This window comes from Pelodiscus sinensis, chromosome 25 (genome assembly GCF_049634645.1).
Source record: "Pelodiscus sinensis isolate JC-2024 chromosome 25, ASM4963464v1, whole genome shotgun sequence".
Classification (NCBI taxonomy): domain Eukaryota; kingdom Metazoa; phylum Chordata; order Testudines; family Trionychidae; genus Pelodiscus; species Pelodiscus sinensis.
In genome coordinates this window covers 19,863,994-19,883,404 of record NC_134735.1, presented here as the reverse complement: position 1 = coordinate 19,883,404, position 19,411 = coordinate 19,863,994, and the positions used below count along the sequence as shown (strand labels likewise).

General features: G+C 60.8%; 3 non-coding genes across 3 annotated transcripts; all 3 read right to left on the bottom strand.

Annotated features, from left to right (window-relative positions):
- Positions 1 to 2,009: 2,009 nt before the first annotated feature.
- Positions 2,010 to 2,083, bottom strand: TRNAN-GUU (transfer RNA asparagine (anticodon GUU)). Its single transcript has one exon. It is a non-coding gene; the product is annotated as a tRNA-Asn (tRNA).
- Positions 2,084 to 3,648: 1,565 nt separating this feature from the next.
- TRNAN-GUU (transfer RNA asparagine (anticodon GUU)) lies at positions 3,649 to 3,722 on the bottom strand. The gene has a single exon. It is a non-coding gene; the product is annotated as a tRNA-Asn (tRNA).
- A 3,185-nt stretch (positions 3,723 to 6,907) lies between these two features.
- TRNAN-GUU (transfer RNA asparagine (anticodon GUU)) lies at positions 6,908 to 6,981 on the bottom strand. The gene has a single exon. It is a non-coding gene; the product is annotated as a tRNA-Asn (tRNA).
- Positions 6,982 to 19,411: the final 12,430 nt, after the last annotated feature.

Here is a 19,411-nt window from a genome sequence, read left to right as displayed (position 1 = left end):
GGAAACCTCAGGAGCTGCGACTGGTGCTCAGTTCGCGCGGCCACGCTTCCCAGGGGAGGCATGAGACAGGCCCAGAGGTCTGCGCAGCAAACAGGCCCGCAGGAGGGAGGCGGCTAAGAACCCGCGCGGCTCGTGCGTTTCTCCCTCTCAGCTGGCGTAGAGGTGGGAGGGGAACGACACCTGCCCGGCTGGAGCTTTCGCGCTTGGGCTCGGGGCTTAAGCCCCGAGGCCGAGGCCCCGGCGCGGTTGCTGGGAGACGGGCTCCTGTGGCACGGCACGGCCCCTGAACCTTGCCGGCCACAAGGTGACCTCACCGAGGCCGAGAGGGATGGCTTGGAGGTGGCAAAAGGGAGCCCGCTAGCAAGCGCCAGGAGGCCGAGCGTAGCCACGTCCCTGGGTGGGCTCGAATCACCATCCTTTCGGTTAACAGCCGAACGCGCTGACCCATTGCGCCACAGAGACCTCAAAGGGGCTTCCGAAACGCTGCCTAGCAGCCTGCTCCTCTGCCTGGCCGTGCCAGTGCAGCCCAGGTGCTAGAGTGGATTGCGGGCAGTCTAGCCCCAAGGGAGCAGAGTGGCGCAGCGGAAGCGTGCTGGGCCCATAACCCAGAGGTCGATGGATCGAAACCATCCTCTGCTACGTGTGGGCTGGCCTCTTTTGACTCCGCGCCTTCACTCCAGGCTGCAAGTAGCTAAAGGCCAGGCCAGGATGCCGCCTGCGGGGAAGCTCTCGGCAGCCCCCCGCTTCCTGTGTGGGAGGCACGGAGGCCTCCTCTTCTGTCCTCAGGCAACAGGGCTTCCTCCTGCCCTTTTCCCACCCACAAGGGCCGCCGGGACCCGCTCAGGGAGCGCGCCAGGGAGGCTCTCCAGACGCTCGTGGAACAAAGCACTTCTGGACCACGCTACCCAGAGCCTTCATTCAGGCCTAGACAAAACGCCTAGACAAAGAGCTGCCACAGCATCAACACTGGCCTTGCTCTACTACTCCCAGGCACGCCAAACCCCTCACAAAGAGAACTTCTGCCTTCGCCATACTGCTCAACAACAGGACACGCGAGCAATTCCCTCCGACGCGCCGCTTCTCCCGCATCGCCACCACCCACGCTCTTTAGGCACACGCCGGCTGACCAAAACCCATCTCATCCCATCAAAAGCTTCTGCCCAGCCCAAGAGGACCAGCTACGTTCCCGGCTCAATTCATCCCTTACAGTCAGAGCCAAAAATCACCAGCTGACGGTCCTTCAGAATCCTCAATGGAAAGGGGGAGAGGGAATTGTGGGAGCACGGGCAGCACTCGCCACGGTCTCGGTTGAGGCTTGCAGCAGTCATGGAAGAGAGAGCTGGCTTCGGTCAAGTCTCGGGAGTACGGCCACGGCTTGGACGGGTCCTTCAGTCCTTGGCTCAGAGCTTCGGTTGGTAGCCCACATCCTCCCGAGGTAAAAAAGCAGGAGGGCTTTCCTTCCAGGGCCTTTTGCATCTTCTGCCGTGGGAGGCGAATCCTGGTGTTCTGGCTGTGGGGGAAAAAGACAGCCACAAGATGGCGTTTGGAGTCACACGGGCGAGTCGCCTGTCCAAGCGGGACCGAGTCCCTTCCAAAGAGAAACCATGGCAGCCATGCAAGTCCAAGGCTGCACAGGAAACCTCAGGAGCTGCGACTGGGGCTCAGTTCGCGCGGCCACGCTTCCCAGGGGAGGCATGAGACAGGCCCAGAGGTCTGCGCAGCAAACAGGCCCGCAGGAGGGAGGCGGCTAAGAACCCGCGCGGCTCGTGCGTTTCTCCCTCTCAGCTGGCGTAGAGGCGGGAGGGGAACGACACCTGCCCGGCTGGAGCTTTCGCGCTTTGGCTCCGGGCTTAAGCCCTGAGGCCGAGGCCCCGGCGCGGTTGCTGGGAGACGGGCTCCTGTGGCACGGCACGGCCCCTGAACCTTGCCGGCCACAAGGTGACCTCACCGAGGCCGAGAGGTGGCAAAAGGGAGCCCGCTAGCAAGCGCCAGGAGGCCGAGCATAGCCACGTCCCTGGGTGGGCTCGAACCACCATCCTTTCGGTTAACAGCCGAACGCGCTGACCCATTGCGCCACAGAGACCTCGAAGGGCTTTCCGAAACGCTGCCTAGCAGCCTGCTCCTCTGCCTGGCCGTGCCAGTGCAGCCCAGGTGCTAGAGTGGATTGCGGGCAGTCTAGCCCCAAGGGAGCAGAGTGGCGCAGCGGAAGCGTGCTGGGCCCATAACCCAGAGGTCGATGGATCAAAACCATCCTCTGCTACGTGTGGACCGGCCTCTTTTGACTCCGCGCCTTCACTCCAGGCTGCAAGTAGCTAAAGGCCAGGCCAGGATGCCGCCTGCGGGGAAGCTCTCGGCAGCCCCCCGCTTCCTGTGTGGGAGGCACGGAGGCCTCCTCTTCTGTCCTCAGGCAACAGGGCTTCCTCCTGCCCTTTTCCCACCCACAAGGGCCGCCGGGACCCGCTCAGGGAGCGCGCCAGGGAGGCTCTCCAGACGCTCGTGGAACAAAGCACTTCTGGACCACGCTACCCAGAGCCTTCATTCAGGCCTAGACAAAACGCCTAGACAAAGAGCTGCCACAGCATCAACACTGGCCTTGCTCTACTACTCCCAGGCACGCCAAACCCCTCACAAAGAGAACTTCTGCCTTCGCCATACTGCTCAACAACAGGACACGTGAGCAATTCCCTCCGACGCGCCGCTTCTCCCGCATCGCCACCACCCACGCTCTTTAGGCACACGCCGGCTGACCAAAACCCATCTCATCCCATCAAAAGCTTCTGCCCAGCCCAAGAGGACCAGCTACGTTCCCGGCTCAATTCATCCCTTACAGTCAGAGCCAAAAATCACCAGCTGACGGTCCTTCAGAATCCTCAATGGAAAGGGGGAGAGGGAATTGTGGGAGCACGGGCAGCACTCGCCACGGTCTCGGTTGAGGCTTGCAGCAGTCATGGAAGAGAGAGCTGGCTTCGGTCAAGTCTCGGGAGTACGGCCACGGCTTGGACGGGTCCTTCAGTCCTTGGCTCAGAGCTTCGGTTGGTAGCCCACATCCTCCCGAGGTAAAAAAGCAGGAGGGCTTTCCTTCCAGGGCCTTTTGCATCTTCTGCCGTGGGAGGCGAATCCTGGTGTTCTGGCTGTGGGGGAAAAAGACAGCCACAAGATGGCGTTTGGAGTCACACGGGCGAGTCGCCTGTCCAAGCGGGACCGAGTCCCTTCCAAAGAGAAACCATGGCAGCCATGCAAGTCCAAGGCTGCACAGGAAACCTCAGGAGCTGCGACTGGGGCTCAGTTCGCGCGGCCACGCTTCCCAGGGGAGGCATGAGACAGGCCCAGAGGTCTGCGCAGCAAACAGGCCCGCAGGAGGGAGGCGGCTAAGAACCCGCGCGGCTCGTGCGTTTCTCCCTCTCAGCTGGCGTAGAGGCGGGAGGGGAACGACACCTGCCCGGCTGGAGCTTTCGCGCTTGGGCTCGGGGCTTAAGCCCCGAGGCCGAGGCCCCGGCGCGGTTGCTGGGAGACGGGCTCCTGTGGCACGGCACGGCACGGCCCCTGAACCTTGCCGGCCACAAGGTGACCTCACCGAGGCCGAGAGGGATGGCTTGGAGGTGGCAAAAGGGAGCCCGCTAGCAAGCGCCAGGAGGCCGAGCGTAGCCACGTCCCTGGGTGGGCTCGAACCACCATCCTTTCGGTTAACAGCCGAACGCGCTGACCCATTGCGCCACAGAGACCTCGAAGGGGCTTCCGAAACGCTGCCTAGCAGCCTGCTCCTCTGCCTGGCCGTGCCAGTGCAGCCCAGGTGCTAGAGTGGATTGCGGGCAGTCTAGCCCCAAGGGAGCAGAGTGGCGCAGCGGAAGCGTGCTGGTCCCATAACCCAGAGGTCGATGGATCGAAACCATCCTCTGCTACGTGTGGGCTGGCCTCTTTTGACTCCGCGCCTTCACTCCAGGCTGCAAGTAGCTAAAGGCCAGGCCAGGATGCCGCCTGCGGGGAAGCTCTCGGCAGCCCCCCGCTTCCTGTGAGGGAGGCACGGAGGCCTCCTCTTCTGTCCTCAGGCAACAGGGCTTCCTCCTGCCCTTTTCCCACCCACAAGGGCCGCCGGGACCCGCTCAGGGAGCGCGCCAGGGAGGCTCTCCAGACGCTCGTGGAACAAAGCACTTCTGGACCACGCTACCCAGAGCCTTCATTCAGGCCTAGACAAAACGCCTAGACAAAGAGCTGCCACAGCATCAACACTGGCCTTGCTCTACTACTCCCAGGCACGCCAAACCCCTCACAAAGAGAACTTCTGCCTTCGCCATACTGCTCAACAACAGGACACGCGAGCAATTCCCTCCGACGCGCCGCTTCTCCCGCATCGCCACCACCCACGCTCTTTAGGCACACGCCGGCTGACCAAAACCCATCTCATCCCATCAAAAGCTTCTGCCCAGCCCAAGAGGACCAGCTACGTTCCCGGCTCAATTCATCCCTTACAGTCAGAGCCAAAAATCACCAGCTGACGGTCCTTCAGAATCCTCAATGGAAAGGGGGAGAGGGAATTGTGGGAGCACGGGCAGCACTCGCCACGGTCTCGGTTGAGGCTTGCAGCAGTCATGGAAGAGAGAGCTGGCTTCGGTCAAGTCTCGGGAGTACGGCCACGGCTTGGACGGGTCCTTCAGTCCTTGGCTCAGAGCTTCGGTTGGTAGCCCACATCCTCCCGAGGTAAAAAAGCAGGAGGGCTTTCCTTCCAGGGCCTTTTGCATCTTCTGCCGTGGGAGGCGAATCCTGGTGTTCTGGCTGTGGGGGAAAAAGACAGCCACAAGATGGCGTTTGGAGTCACACGGGCGAGTCGCCTGTCCAAGCGGGACCGAGTCCCTTCCAAAGAGAAACCATGGCAGCCATGCAAGTCCAAGGCTGCACAGGAAACCTCAGGAGCTGCGACTGGGGCTCAGTTCGCGCGGCCACGCTTCCCAGGGGAGGCATGAGACAGGCCCAGAGGTCTGCGCAGCAAACAGGCCCGCAGGAGGGAGGCGGCTAAGAACCCGCGCGGCTCGTGCGTTTCTCCCTCTCAGCTGGCGTAGAGGCGGGAGGGGAACGACACCTGCCCGGCTGGAGCTTTCGCGCTTTGGCTCCGGGCTTAAGCCCTGAGGCCGAGGCCCCGGCGCGGTTGCTGGGAGACGGGCTCCTGTGGCACGGCACGGCCCCTGAACCTTGCCGGCCACAAGGTGACCTCACCGAGGCCGAGAGGGATGGCTTGGAGGTGGCAAAAGGGAGCCCGCTAGCAAGCGCCAGGAGGCCGAGCGTAGCCACGTCCCCGGGTGGGCTCGAACCACCATCCTTTCGGTTAACAGCCGTACGCGCTGACCCATTGCGCCACAGAGACCTCGAAGGGCTTTCTGAAACGCTGCCTAGCAGCCTGCTCCTCTGCCTGGCCGTGCCAGTGCAGCCCAGGTGCTAGAGTGGATTGCGGGCAGTCTAGCCCCAAGGGAGCAGAGTGGCGCAGCGGAAGCGTGCTGGGCCCATAACCCAGAGGTCGATGGATCGAAACCATCCTCTGCTACGTGTGGACCGGCCTCTTTTGACTCCGCGCCTTCACTCCAGGCTGCAAGTAGCTAAAGGCCAGGCCAGGATGCCGCCTGCGGGGAAGCTCTCGGCAGCCCCCCGCTTCCTGTGTGGGAGGCACGGAGGCCTCCTCTTCTGTCCTCAGGCAACAGGGCTTCCTCCTGCCCTTTTCCCACCCACAAGGGCCGCCGGGACCCGCTCAGGGAGCGCGCCAGGGAGGCTCTCCAGACGCTCGTGGAACAAAGCACTTCTGGACCACGCTACCCAGAGCCTTCATTCAGGCCTAGACAAAACGCCTAGACAAAGAGCTGCCACAGCATCAACACTGGCCTTGCTCTACTACTCCCAGGCACGCCAAACCCCTCACAAAGAGAACTTCTGCCTTCGCCATACTGCTCAACAACAGGACACGCGAGCAATTCCCTCCGACGCGCCGCTTCTCCCGCATCGCCACCACCCACGCTCTTTAGGCACACGCCGGCTGACCAAAACCCATCTCATCCCATCAAAAGCTTCTGCCCAGCCCAAGAGGACCAGCTACGTTCCCGGCTCAATTCATCCCTTACAGTCAGAGCCAAAAATCACCAGCTGACGGTCCTTCAGAATCCTCAATGGAAAGGGGGAGAGGGAATTGTGGGAGCACTCGCCACGTTCTCGGTTGAGGCTTGCAGCAGTCATGGAAGAGAGAGCTGGCTTCGGTCAAGTCTCGGGAGTACGGCCACGGCTTGGACGGGTCCTTCAGTCCTTGGCTCAGAGCTTCGGTTGGTAGCCCACATCCTCCCGAGGTAAAAAAGCAGGAGGGCTTTCCTTCCAGGGCATTTTGCATCTTCTGCCGTGGGAGGCGAATCCTGGTGTTCTGGCTGTGGGGGAAAAAGACAGCCACAAGATGGCGTTTGGAGTCACACGGGCGAGTCGCCTGTCCAAGCGGGTCCGAGTCCCTTCCAAAGAGAAACCATGGCAGCCATGCAAGTCCAAGGCTGCACAGGAAACCTCAGGAGCTGCGACTGGGGCTCAGTTCGCGCGGCCACGCTTCCCAGGGGAGGCATGAGACAGGCCCAGAGGTCTGCGCAGCAAACAGGCCCGCAGGAGGGAGGCGGCTAAGAACCCGCGCGGCTCGTGCGTTTCTCCCTCTCAGCTGGCGTAGAGGCGGGAGGGGAGCGACACCTGCCCGGCTGGAGCTTTCGCGCTTGGGCTCGGGGCTTAAGCCCTGAGGCCGAGGCCCCGGCGCGGTTGCTGGGAGACGGGCTCCCGTGGCACGGCACGGCCCCTGAACCTTGCCGGCCACAAGGTGACCTCACCGAGGCCGAGAGGGATGGCTTGGAGGTGGCAAAAGGGAGCCCGCTAGCAAGCGCCAGGAGGCCGAGCGTAGCCACGTCCCTGGGTGGGCTCGAACCACCATCCTTTCGGTTAACAGCCGAACGCGCTGACCCATTGCGCCACAGAGACCTCGAAGGCCTTTCCGAAACGCTGCCTAGCAGCCTGCTCCTCTGCCTGGCCGTGCCAGTGCAGCCCAGGTGCTAGAGTGGATTGCGGGCAGTCTAGCCCAAAAGGAGCAGAGTGGCGCAGCGGAAGCGTGCTGGGTCCATAACCCAGAGGTCGATGGATCGAAACCATCCTCTGCTACGTGTGGACCGGCCTCTTTTGACTCCGCGCCTTCACTCCAGGCTGCAAGTAGCTAAAGGCCAGGCCAGGATGCCGCCTGCGGGGAAGCTCTCGGCAGCCCCCCGCTTCCTGTGTGGGAGGCACGGAGGCCTCCTCTTCTGTCCTCAGGCAACAGGGCTTCCTCCTGCCCTTTTCCCACCCACAAGGGCCGCCGGGACCCGCTCAGGGAGCGCGCCAGGGAGGCTCTCCAGACGCTCGTGGAACAAAGCACTTCTGGACCACGCTACCCAGAGCCTTCATTCAGGCCTAGACAAAACGCCTAGACAAAGAGCTGCCACAGCATCAACACTGGCCTTGCTCTACTACTCCCAGGCACGCCAAACCCCTCACAAAGAGAACTTCTGCCTTCGCCATACTGCTCAACAACAGGACACGCGAGCAATTCCCTCCGACGCGCCGCTTCTCCCGCATCGCCACCACCCACGCTCTTTAGGCACACGCCGGCTGACCAAAACCCATCTCATCCCATCAAAAGCTTCTGCCCAGCCCAAGAGGACCAGCTACGTTCCCGGCTCAATTCATCCCTTACAGTCAGAGCCAAAAATCACCAGCTGACGGTCCTTCAGAATCCTCAATGGAAAGGGGGAGAGGGAATTGTGGGAGCACGGGCAGCACTCGCCACGTTCTCGGTTGAGGCTTGCAGCAGTCATGGAAGAGAGAGCTGGCTTCGGTCAAGTCTCGGGAGTACGGCCACGGCTTGGACGGGTCCTTCAGTCCTTGGCTCAGAGCTTCGGTTGGTAGCCCACATCCTCCCGAGGTAAAAAAGCAGGAGGGCTTTCCTTCCAGGGCCTTTTGCATCTTCTGCCGTGGGAGGCGAATCCTGGTGTTCTGGCTGTGGGGGAAAAAGACAGCCACAAGATGGCGTTTGGAGTCACACGGGCGAGTCGCCTGTCCAAGCGGGACCGAGTCCCTTCCAAAGAGAAACCATGGCAGCCATGCAAGTCCAAGGCTGCACAGGAAACCTCAGGAGCTGCGACTGGGGCTCAGTTCGCGCGGCCACGCTTCCCAGGGGAGGCATGAGACAGGCCCAGAGGTCTGCGCAGCAAACAGGCCCGCAGGAGGGAGGCGGCTAAGAACCCGCGCGGCTCGTGCGTTTCTCCCTCTCAGCTGGCGTAGAGGCGGGAGGGGAACGACACCTGCCCGGCTGGAGCTTTCGCGCTTGGGCTCGGGGCTTAAGCCCCGAGGCCGAGGCCCCGGCGCGGTTGCTGGGAGACGGGCTCCTGTGGCACGGCACGGCCCCTGAACCTTGCCGGCCACAAGGTGACCTCACCGAGGCCGAGAGGGATGGCTTGGAGGTGGCAAAAGGGAGCCCGCTAGCAAGCGCCAGGAGGCCGAGCGTAGCCACGTCCCTGGGTGGGCTCGAACCACCATCCTTTTGGTTAACAGCTCTACGCGCTGACCCATTGCGCCACAGAGACCTCGAAGGGCTTTTCGAAACGCTGCCTAGCAGCCTGCTCCTCTGCCTGGCCGTGCCAGTGCAGCCCAGGTGATAGAGTGGATTGCGGGCAATCTAGCCCAAAGGGAGCAGAGTGGCGCAGCGGAAGCGTGCTGGGCCCATAACCCAGAGGTCGATGGATCGAAACCATCCTCTGCTACGTGTGGGCCGGCCTCTTTTGACTCCGCGCCTTCACTCCAGGCTGCAAGTAGCTAAAGGCCAGGCCAGGATGCCGCCTGCGGGGAAGCTCTCGGCAGCCCCCCGCTTCCTGTGTGGGAGGCACGGAGGCCTCCTCTTCTGTCCTCAGGCAACAGGGCTTCCTCCTGCCCTTTTCCCACCCACAAGGGCCGCCGGGACCCGCTCAGGGAGCGCGCCAGGGAGGCTCTCCAGACGCTCGTGGAACAAAGCACTTCTGGACCACGCTACCCAGAGCCTTCATTCAGGTCTAGACAAAACGCCTAGACAAAGAGCTGCCACAGCATCAACACTGGCCTTGCTCTACTACTCCCAGGCACGCCAAACCCCTCACAAAGAGAACTTCTGCCTTCGCCATACTGCTCAACAACAGGACACACGAGCAATTCCCTCCGACGCGCCGCTTCTCCCGCATCGCCACCACCCACGCTCTTTAGGCACACGCCGGCTGACCAAAACCCATCTCATCCCATCAAAAGCTTCTGCCCAGCCCAAGAGGACCAGCTACGTTCCCGGCTCAATTCATCCCTTACAGTCAGAGCCAAAAATCACCAGCTGACGGTCCTTCAGAATCCTCAATGGAAAGGGGGAGAGGGAATTGTGGGAGCACGGGCAGCACTCGCCACGTTCTCGGTTGAGGCTTGCAGCAGTCATGGAAGAGAGAGCTGGCTTCGGTCAAGTCTCGGGAGTACGGCCACGGCTTGGACGGGTCCTTCAGTCCTTGGCTCAGAGCTTCGGTTGGTAGCCCACATCCTCCCGAGGTAAAAAAGCAGGAGGGCTTTCCTTCCAGGGCCTTTTGCATCTTCTGCCGTGGGAGCACCTGAAAGTAAAACAGCTGCGGCAGGCGTACGCCATGGCCACCAGGGGCGGCGCCGCAGCAGGGGTGCCACCTGCCCCTACTTCCCTGCCCTCGACCGACTCTTGGGGGGCGGGGCGGTCCGTGCCAGCCCGGGAGGCAGCGAGCCGGGACTGGAGGGCCCTGACCTGGGCACACCGGAGGGGCCACCACAAGGAGTTCCAGCACTGGAGTCGGCAGGGTCATCCAGGGAGACCGTACCGGGGAAGTAGTTCGAATTAAGTAGTTCGGGGGAGGAGGCGGGAGGGAGACCAGGGACCGCGCACGTGGGCCATGCCTCCCACGGATCACACAGACACCTGTGCACGTGCAAGCACATGCCATGCCACGCTCCAGCTGCGTGACACCCAGGGGCCGTGGCCCAATAGGCACATGCATGTCTGAAGAGACCTGACATGCTCCTGACCCTGGGGCGGTACCACAACTTCACGAGTTTTGCTTACAACACACCTGTTGATACAACCTAGGATCATATTTGCTTTTTTTGCAACAGCATCACACTGTTGACTCATATTCAACTTGTGGTCCACTGTGACCCCTAGATCCCTTTCCACCATGCTCCTTCCTAGACAGTCGCATCCCATCTTGTATGTATGGAACTGATTGTTCCTTCCTAAGTGGAGCACTTTGCATTTCTCTTTATTAAACCTCATCCTGTTTTCCTCTGACCATTTCACTAACTTGCTAAGGTCATTTTGAATTATGTCCCTCTCCTCCAAAGAAGTTGCAACCCCACCCAGTTTGGTATCATCTGCAAACTTAATAAGCGTACTCTCTATCCCAATATCTACATCATTGATGAAGATATTGAACAGTACGGGTCCCAAAACAGACCCTTGAGGAACTCCACTTGTTATCCCTTTCCAGCAGGATTTAGAACCGTTAACAACAACTCTCTGACTACGGTTATCCAGCCAATTATGCACCCACCTTATCGTGGCCCTATCTAAGTTATATTTGCCTAGTTTATCAATAAGAATATCATGCGAGACCGTATCAAATGCCTTACTAAAGTCTAGGTATATGACATCCACCGCTTCTCCCTTATCCACAAGGCTCGTTATCCTATCAAAGAAAGCTATCAGATTAGTTTGGCATGACTTGTTCTTCACAAACCCATGCTGGCTATTCCCTATCACTTTATTACCTTCCAAGTGTTTGCATATGATTTCCTTAATTACCTGCTCCATTATCTTCCCTGGGACAGACGTTAAACTGACCGGTCTGTAGTTTCCTGGGTTGTTCTTATTCCCCTTTTTATAGATGGGCACAATATTTGCCCTTTTCCAGTCTTCTGGAATCTCCCCTGTCTGCCATGATTTTTCAAAAATCATAGCTAAAGGCTCAGATAGCTCCTCTATCAGCTCCTTGAGTATCCTGGGATGCATTTCATCAGGACCTGGTGAACAGTGGGATGGGGAATGTGGGAGTATGGGGAGCTCAGGGCGGGGGATGAGGAGTGTGAGGATGTGGGGGAGCTCAGGGCAGGGGGTGGGGAGTGTGGGAGGATGGGGAGCTCAGGGAAGGGGTATGGTGGAGCTCAGGACAGGGGGCTGGGGAGTGTATGGGTGTGGGGAGCTCAGGGCAGGGAGTCCAGGAGTGAGGGGGGGCGTAGTGCAGGGATTGTGGTGCAGGAGTCAGGGGTAGGTGGGGGGGGGGGTGTTTGGAGGCTCAGGGCAGGGGACTGGGAGTGCAGCCACTACACTACTTGGCCACCAGATCCCTGGAGTACACTGTGGCTGTGCAGCCCAGCGTGCTGACAGCACCCAAAGCCCCGCCCCCAGCCCGCCAGGCTTAGTGGGGCACCCCAGAGCGGCTTCCTATCGCCCTTGTCTAGCACAACATGGACAGTTGGTTCCCACTACCGTGATCTCCTGGGAGACTGAGACACCATTCTGCCAGGACGGCCCAAGCTGCTGAGGGAAATTGCCCCTCACCATCCCGTCTGTCCAGGTCCCTCTGCCTCTGGGTTTGTTCTTCAAGGGCCAGACGCGTGGGGCTGGGACTGTCCTTGTTCTGTGTTTGCAGAGTGCCCAGCAGAATGGCTCCTGCTTCACCCCTGGCCTAGAAATAAGCAGAACAGGCAGTTTGGGGAGGGAAGAACCAGGGAAGGGAAGGTTTGGGGCCGGGGGCTAAGAGGCGGGGCTGGGAGGCAGGGCTGGGGTGAAGATGCAGATGTAGGGAGTTGGGGTGGAGGCTGGAAGAAATGGAACTCAAGGAGCTGGAAGGGTTGGTGAAGGATGGAGTAAAGGGAGGGGGGCCAGGCTACAGGACATGGAGGTGCCAGCCACAGGAGGGAGGAAGAGACGTTTGTTTGACAGGACCCCAGGGATTTGGGAGCGAGGAACAGTGGGAGGGGAGTGGGAAACATTTGGGGAGAGGAACCTTTGGGAGACCTGGTGGTGAGGAGGGCGGCAGTCAATGGGAGAGGAGACAAAAAGGAGCAGGTGCTGCCTGGGTCCAAGGAGGTGGGGAGAGATGGGGTCTGGGTGTCACGAGTACCAGAGTTAGCTGCACCTCCGTCCTACTCCCTACCTGGTATCTCTGCCCCCTCCCTCCCGAACTTTCCTTCTGCATGTCTCTGGGCCTCTCTGTCAGTGCCAGAGGGGATCCCCCCCCCCCCCATGGCTGGATTCTTCCCTTCCCGAGACATGCAGTCACCATCTCAGTGGGGTGGGAGCCCTTTGATGCTTCGCCTGCGTGTTCCCAGCCGAGAAGGGGCGGCTAATCCCGCAGAAGCAGAGCCCTGCACTTTTGAGTACCTGGACCCAGGGTTTTGCTGCTTTATAGCGGGTGGGGTTAAAATAACGGAACGTCTCTTGTCCCACCAATCCCCCAGGACTCACCCCTCTTCTCTGCATTGCGCAGCGTCCGGGGGATACCGCCCCGCGGGGACACTCATGCCCGTGTCCAAGGGGCTGTCCCGTAGCCTATGTCAGTGTGAAAAGCATTAAAGGACCCTGCCCCAGAGGGAGAGCGTCTCTGGGGGCGTTGTCCCCGGATGACTGCAGTGCTTTGTCCACACCAGAGTAGTGAGAGGCAGCCGCAGCCAGGGTTGCCAGATGGTCAATAAAAATACCAGACATACTTGCCATTGCATCACAACCTAGAGTACATCTTATTTAGAAAACTGAGATATTTTCTCAATTTATCTCCTGGACAGAAAGCTCAAATACTGGACTGTCCGGTTCAAACGGGACACCTGGCAACCCTAGCCGCAGCCCCTGCCCGGAAAAGCTCCCAAGCTAAGCACCTGGGGGATTTAGGAGCACCAAGCAGTGGGCACAAAGCACAGTCACACACTTGTGCTCCCAACTCCCTTAGGGCTTTGAAAATGCTCCCCTTAGACGAGTTAGAATCAGTGTCCCCGTTTCACAGACGGGAGCTGAGGCCCACTCAGGGGAGTGGCAGGGCCAAGGGCTCTGCAGCAGACCTGGGACTTGAACCTCAGTCTCCCAGAAGTTCCACAACCAGCCCGCTCTGCTTTGCTAAAGGAGCAGGCGGGACTGTTTGTGCAGGAGGAGGAGCCGGGCTGGCTGGCTGGCTGGGTGGGGCAGGCCACAGCAGGGCTCAGCCCTTGGCCTGGCTGAGAGCGAGGAGAGGCCTGCAGGCTGAGGGGCAGTGTGACGGACTGGGCCGTGTCTGGGCACAGCTGAGGGCTTCCGCTCAGGGCGAATTGCTCAACTTCGGGGCTCCTTACAGTCCCCAGACTGGTTACCTCTCCAAACAGGCCACAAACCAGTCTCACAGAGCGCTTCAGCTGCCTGCCTGAAGCCTCACGAGCAAAACCCCTCCGGCACCCCAGCAATATCCATGCCCCCGATGGCCCCGGGCCTCATACACCGGTGGGGGTCCTAGCACCCAATCCCACCTACCCCGAACAAGTTCTGTCTGGTCCCAAGAAACCAGCCACAGATCCCTGGTCAATTTACCCTCTGGATCTTACCCACAAATCATGCTGAGCCAATCCTTTAGCATCTAACACCTAAAGGTTTATTATTACAATAAAGAAAAGCATGAGAGTAAGGTTGTTAAAGGAATAGTATATTACATGCACCGAATCTCCCAGTTCTCGATGCAGCCTCTAGCAGAGATGTTACAGCTGCTGGTTTAAGAGTTCTTGTTGCACATCCTAGGGTCAGGATGGGTTCACAGGTCTCTCGGGCTCTTCGATCCCTGCAATGCTGCCTCTGGGATGAAGTGCTGAGCTGAGAACCAAGATGGCATCGACCACATGGCCTATTTATCCCTCCTTCCTGGCCTCTTCTTGGCTGCAGGAGATCACCTGGTCCTCAGCCTCTCTCTGCTGGCCGCTCTTAGGTGTCCGCCCTCATGCTTTAGGTGTGTCCTTGGCCCATTCAGTGCCATTGTCCCACAGGGCCTCGCTAATTAGCATGTCCACAGGCCGGGCTCTGCCCAATGCTCAACCACATGCAGAGAAATATTCAGGATCCACACAGACTACAGATTCCTAACTACACACACAGACGTTATACAACCACATAAATAGCTTACATAGGACTATCAGATAATAAGCTTCTATTCAGCACCCCACATGGCCCCCTTTTCTACCATTTTCTGGGGCCAACACCCCCACCTATGGGTGCAGCAGTGATCTGGCTGCTCCCCTCAAGATCCAGTAATGTGACAGGCAGTGACTGGAGGAGCTGCCTGGGCATAGACTGTAACCCAGGGGCCCACAGTGCAGCAATCATCAGCAGTGTCTGTGTCTCCCCAGCCCCCATTCAGAGCTGAGTACAGGTACCTCCCCAGCCCCCTCCCCACCCCCGTCTCCTGCTCACAGCAGGTCAATAGGGTTCTCCCATTCTTGGGCCTCTGGTTCCCATGCAGCTGCTCCCAACAGGAGTCCCTTGCAGCCCGGCAGGCTGGGGCAGGCCCCATCTCTCCAGCACCAAGGTGATGACGGATACAGACACCAGGAGGAGCGAGACGAGGGTGCAGCCAATGGCCTAGCGGGCAGGAGATGTGGCCGGCCCTGCAAATGGAAAGGACCTGGTGACAGTCGGGTGCAAAGTGGCAAATGGCTCTGCAGTGCCAGCACTAGGCACAGAGCAGCTGCCGTGTAGAGACCTTGGGTGAGTGCCCAGAGGGCTAGATCTACAGGGGATCATGCTGCAGGGGGCATGTTCCCCCGACAGGAGGCCGAAGTGACAGAGGCTGTTGGGGACTCTCCTCCCTTTGCCCAGGTGGTGTTGGAGGAGCAGGGAAGGACCCAGGTTTGCTCAGGCTGCACCAGGACTTGGTGCAAAGGCCTGACAGGAGCCAGCAACGGACACAGCAGCCCAGACCCTCTCGCCTCTCCCCAGTATGGCTGGCAGCTCGCAGGGGCGACCCCGCCCTGGGCACGAGGCCTTGGCACCGGCTGTGGGCTCAGGAGGGGGCGGACATGGGACATAAGCGATGCCGAAGGGAGGGGTGTGGGCATTAGAGGCCACTACCATTGCTCCGCCCCCTTCCCCGCACCTACCCCTGCCCCTGTTCTGAGGCCACGCCCCCACTCATTCCACTCCCCCCTCCCTCTGCTGCTTGGGCTCCCCCACCCTCACTCAGGTTCGCTGGCCTGAGGCTGGGTTTACGGTGCAGGATGGCTGGGGAGTGGGGCGCGGGAGAGGCTGCGGGTTGCAGGCTCTGGGACAGGTTCAGGGCAGCGATGGGAGTTTGGGTGCAGACTCAGAGGCAGTTAACTGTGGGAGGAGGATCCAACAGGAGGCTGGGGTTTGGGGTGGGGGGTGTCTACCCCAGCTGCCTGAGAGATACTAGACTGACTCTGGTTTCCTTGTGTCTCCCCGGCTGGGCTCTCACTCCCACTTCTCCTCTCAGGGTCCCTGCCGGCTCCCCTGCTCTATCTGAATGCGTCCCTGGCGCCTCCAACCCCCCCAAGCCTCACGAATGTGGCCCCGACTGAGACATCTCACTCCCCTGGCACTCCAGCCCCAGCACAGATTAACTCTCCTGGGTTCCAGGGAGAGTGGCATTTGCGGGTCCCTCTCAATCTGAGGGGGGGCCAAAAATGAGGGATCCCCGAACCTCAGTCCTCCCTGTCCCTTCCCCTCACCTCAGTGAGGCTTGTGGGTTTTGGAAGAAGGGTTTTTGTATTTTGCTTTTCTCGTGTGTGGTCCCCAACTGGTTTTTCTGGGGGTCAGTGGCCCTGGAGACAAAAAAGGTTCCTCATCCCTGCCTTTAAGAAAGAAAACTTTGAAACCCTTTGTGGTAGACAGAAATTAACATTTGACCTTATTGAAAATGAAGTTTCCTAAAGTTAAAACACCTAATCTGTGTAAACATTCAAATTAAACCAGTCACCCAAGCTCCAGCAGTAGCACAATGGCGCCGCGTGATGATGCAATGGACGGTGCGCACCCAGGCTCCTCCCCTCAGCTCTCTTCTGCACCCAACCGCCCCGTCCCAGACCCCAAACTCCTCGGTAGAAATGTGGCCCTTGACCACTTGCCAAAATGCCCCCCCCCATTAAAAATTATTGACAAAGCCTGATCCAAATGTTTTTTGAAACGTTATTTAATCCGAATTTAAATACATTCTATACAATTGGGAGGGTTGGGGGGAGGGGGACGCAGCTGCTGGCTCCTCAGCTCCTTGTGCTCTCACTGGCTGTCTTCCTGCTGCAAGGGAAGCAGAATCCGTCACATTCATCCCTGGGGACTCAGGGGTACTGGGCCCCCCCAGCATTTCCACCCTCCTCCCCCCTGCGCTGAGACTTGTTCTGCTCTCTGGTCACCCCCCGTCAGGCCCGCAGGGTGAGCTTCTGACCCACCCAGCAGGGACGTGGGGTGGGGGCAGCATGAGGAAAGGGGCGGGGGACTCCCTGAGGGGATGGGAAGGAGACCCTGGCCCTGCCCCGCTCTCCTGCATCTGCTCCGGCTGCTCACCATGTATCCCAGGAGCTGATGGGCCTGCCCATGCAGGGCGTGGGCCAGGACCAGCCCGGCCTGGCTGGGGCGCCTCAGGGGGGAGCGGGCAGCGAGCAGAGCCTTGTCTAAAAAGCAGTTCTCCTGCTCTGGCGTGAAGAGCTGCCCAAAGACCTGAAATCAAGAGCACGGGAGGTTTCAGCTGACGGCCCAGAGCCCGGCCCCAACTCCTGGGGCTAAAACAGCTTCCTCCTTCTGCAAACTCCCTTCCAGACCCTGCACCCAGACGCTCTCCTCACCCTGCACCCTAACCCCTGCCCCAGGTCACACCTTCCTCCTGCCCCCAAGACCCTCCCAGACCTCACCCCCCTCCGCACAACAGAGCAGCCCTAGGCCACTGGCCAACATCTTGGAGCGACCTCCATCAAAAAGTGTTGCCCCCCCCCGCCCTGCTTCCCCTCCTACGGGAGATCCGGGGCAAGGTGCGGCGCTGCCCCTAGGAAGCGCCGCCCCTTTGAAACGCCGGGACAGCGTCACAAAGGGGCAGCGCCGCCCTGTCCACGGCTCGAATAGTCGAGGGAAAATGCATCGACCATTCGATCAGCGACTCCCCGCTCCCACCCCGCGTCCTACCCGCACGAGGGCCCCAGCCAGCCCCACCCCCGAGCCCTGCCCTGCCCTGGCAGCGCGTCCTTACCTCTCCCACCCGCACGGTGTTGCTGTGCGCCAGGACCCATCTCTCCTTATAGTAGTGCCTGCACCACAGGTCCTCTGCCTGGTGGATGTTGAGGCCTGCAAGAGACAAACCAGGGTGATTCTGCTGGCAGGTCTGAGCCCTTCCCCTCCCACGGGTCCCTGCAGGCATCCCTGGGCAAATGGAGGGGCACAGGGGGCAGAAGGGGAACACAGAGGGACGCATCCCCCCTTGGGCCAGTCTGGGGGAAAAGGGCTGGGTCCCCTCCCCCCGCCGCCGGCACCCTCAGGGTGTCCCTGGGGCCCAGGTCCCGGCTGGGTTCCTTACCCCTGTGGTGCAGGAGGAGTCGGTACAGGCTGTGCACCCCCTTCCGGGCCAGCCGGCTGACGTCTTCGGATGGGTCCGAAATAAAAAGGCCCAGCTGGGCCACGTGGTGACCCATCCTCGGCCAGTCGGCGGAGTTCTGAGGGGAGAGAAGAGGGGGGGTCCCTCAGCATCCTGGGGCTGCACGTCCCATGCTAACGGCCGCCGAGGCGGTTCTGAGCTCGGGGACGGACAGAGACACCTCCCGGGGCGGGGCGGGGCGGGGCGGGGCGGGGCGGGGCGGGGCGGGGCGGGGCGGGGCGGGGCCGGCCTTGCGAGGAGACAAACCTGAGCAATGGCCCCGACTGAAGGGTCACTCCGGGGGTGGAACAAGGGGATCCACTGACGGCCACTCCCCAGTCTGGGGCCCAGGTGCCCCCCGGAAAGGCCCAGGGTCGCCCCTCCCCGGGGAAAGGAGAACGCGGCCCATTCCCGGCCCATTCCCAGCTCTGCCTCCCGGGGACGCTCCCAGCCCCGCGCCCTGCAGCCCCAGACCCCCCGGCTCCGAGGTCACTTACCTCAAACCCCGGGAGGGTGGTGGCGACTCCCAGCAGGGCCGTGGTGCTGCCAAGGGCCCTGGCTCGCTCCTGGGGCAGGCGGGACTCCAGCCACGGGCTCAGGTGCTGGGGGGGAAAGAGGCAGGTCAGGACCCGTAGGGAGGCGCCGGTTCTGGGCAGAGCCTGGGGCTCCTCTCAGACTGTGCCCCCCCCCCAGCCACTGACACAGCTCCTCTCTCGGCCCCCCGAGGAAGCAGGGCCAATGGCCCCGTCCCCCCCACGGGGCTCACCTCCATGATCAGCTGCAGCCTGGCGGTGTCTGGGGACTCGGCGAGGAGGCTTGCCAGTAGGGCCTGGAGGTCGACGGGAGGGGCCCGGATGAACTACTGCAAGACAAGGGGGAGCCCTGGGTCAGAGGGGGGTTGGGGAATCCAGGCCACCCGCTGGCCCCGGGGTGCAGCCTTGAGCAGGGTCTGAGCTGCCTCGCAGAGCAGGGAGGAGCCCAGGCTGGGCATGGAAGGGACGGGCCCCCAGGGAGAGCAACGGGAAACCTGGAGGGAAGGATCCAAACCTGCAGCTTCTTCTCTCCCTCTGCCCCCACCCCCACTCCTCTCTGGAGCTCCAGCCCAGCCCGGGAGCAGGGCCCGGAGGGACGTACCTGTGTGTGGATGGGCTCCTGCTGCCAGTCCCCAGACACAGTCTGTCCCACGGCCGCCCTCAGCAGGGGGCTCAGGAGCTGGGCCTGTAGGGGAGGCTGCAAGGTGCTGGCAGGAGAGAGGGGCAGAGACTGTTCATTCAGCAGCAGGGCTGTGTCCAGACTCAGGGGGTTTTTCGGGAAAAGTAGCCTTTTTCCGAAAAAACATCACCTGCGTCTAGACTGCAGTCGCGTTCTTTCGAAATTAAATCGAAAGAACGCGGCTTTTCTTTCCACGGCGGTAAACCTCATTTCACGAGGAAGAACGCCTTCTTTGGAAAGTGCTTCTTTCGAACGAAGGCGTTCTTGAATGGAACTAGGGCTTCTTCCAAAGAGAGCATCCAGACTCACTGGGTGCTCTCTTTCGAAAGAGGCTTGCAGTCTAGACATAGCCCAGGAGACAGAGACTTTCCCACTCCCTGGTCAGGGGATCTGCTCTGGGGGGGAGTCGGCGGGGGGGGGTCGGTACCTGAGGCTGCAGGCGGCGTTGAGGCAGTCGGCCAAGACCAGTGGGGGGGGGGAGTCCTCCATGATCTCCTGTGAGACCCAAGGAGACAAAGGGGCGTGTGAGGCTGGGGCCCCCAAGAGACGCT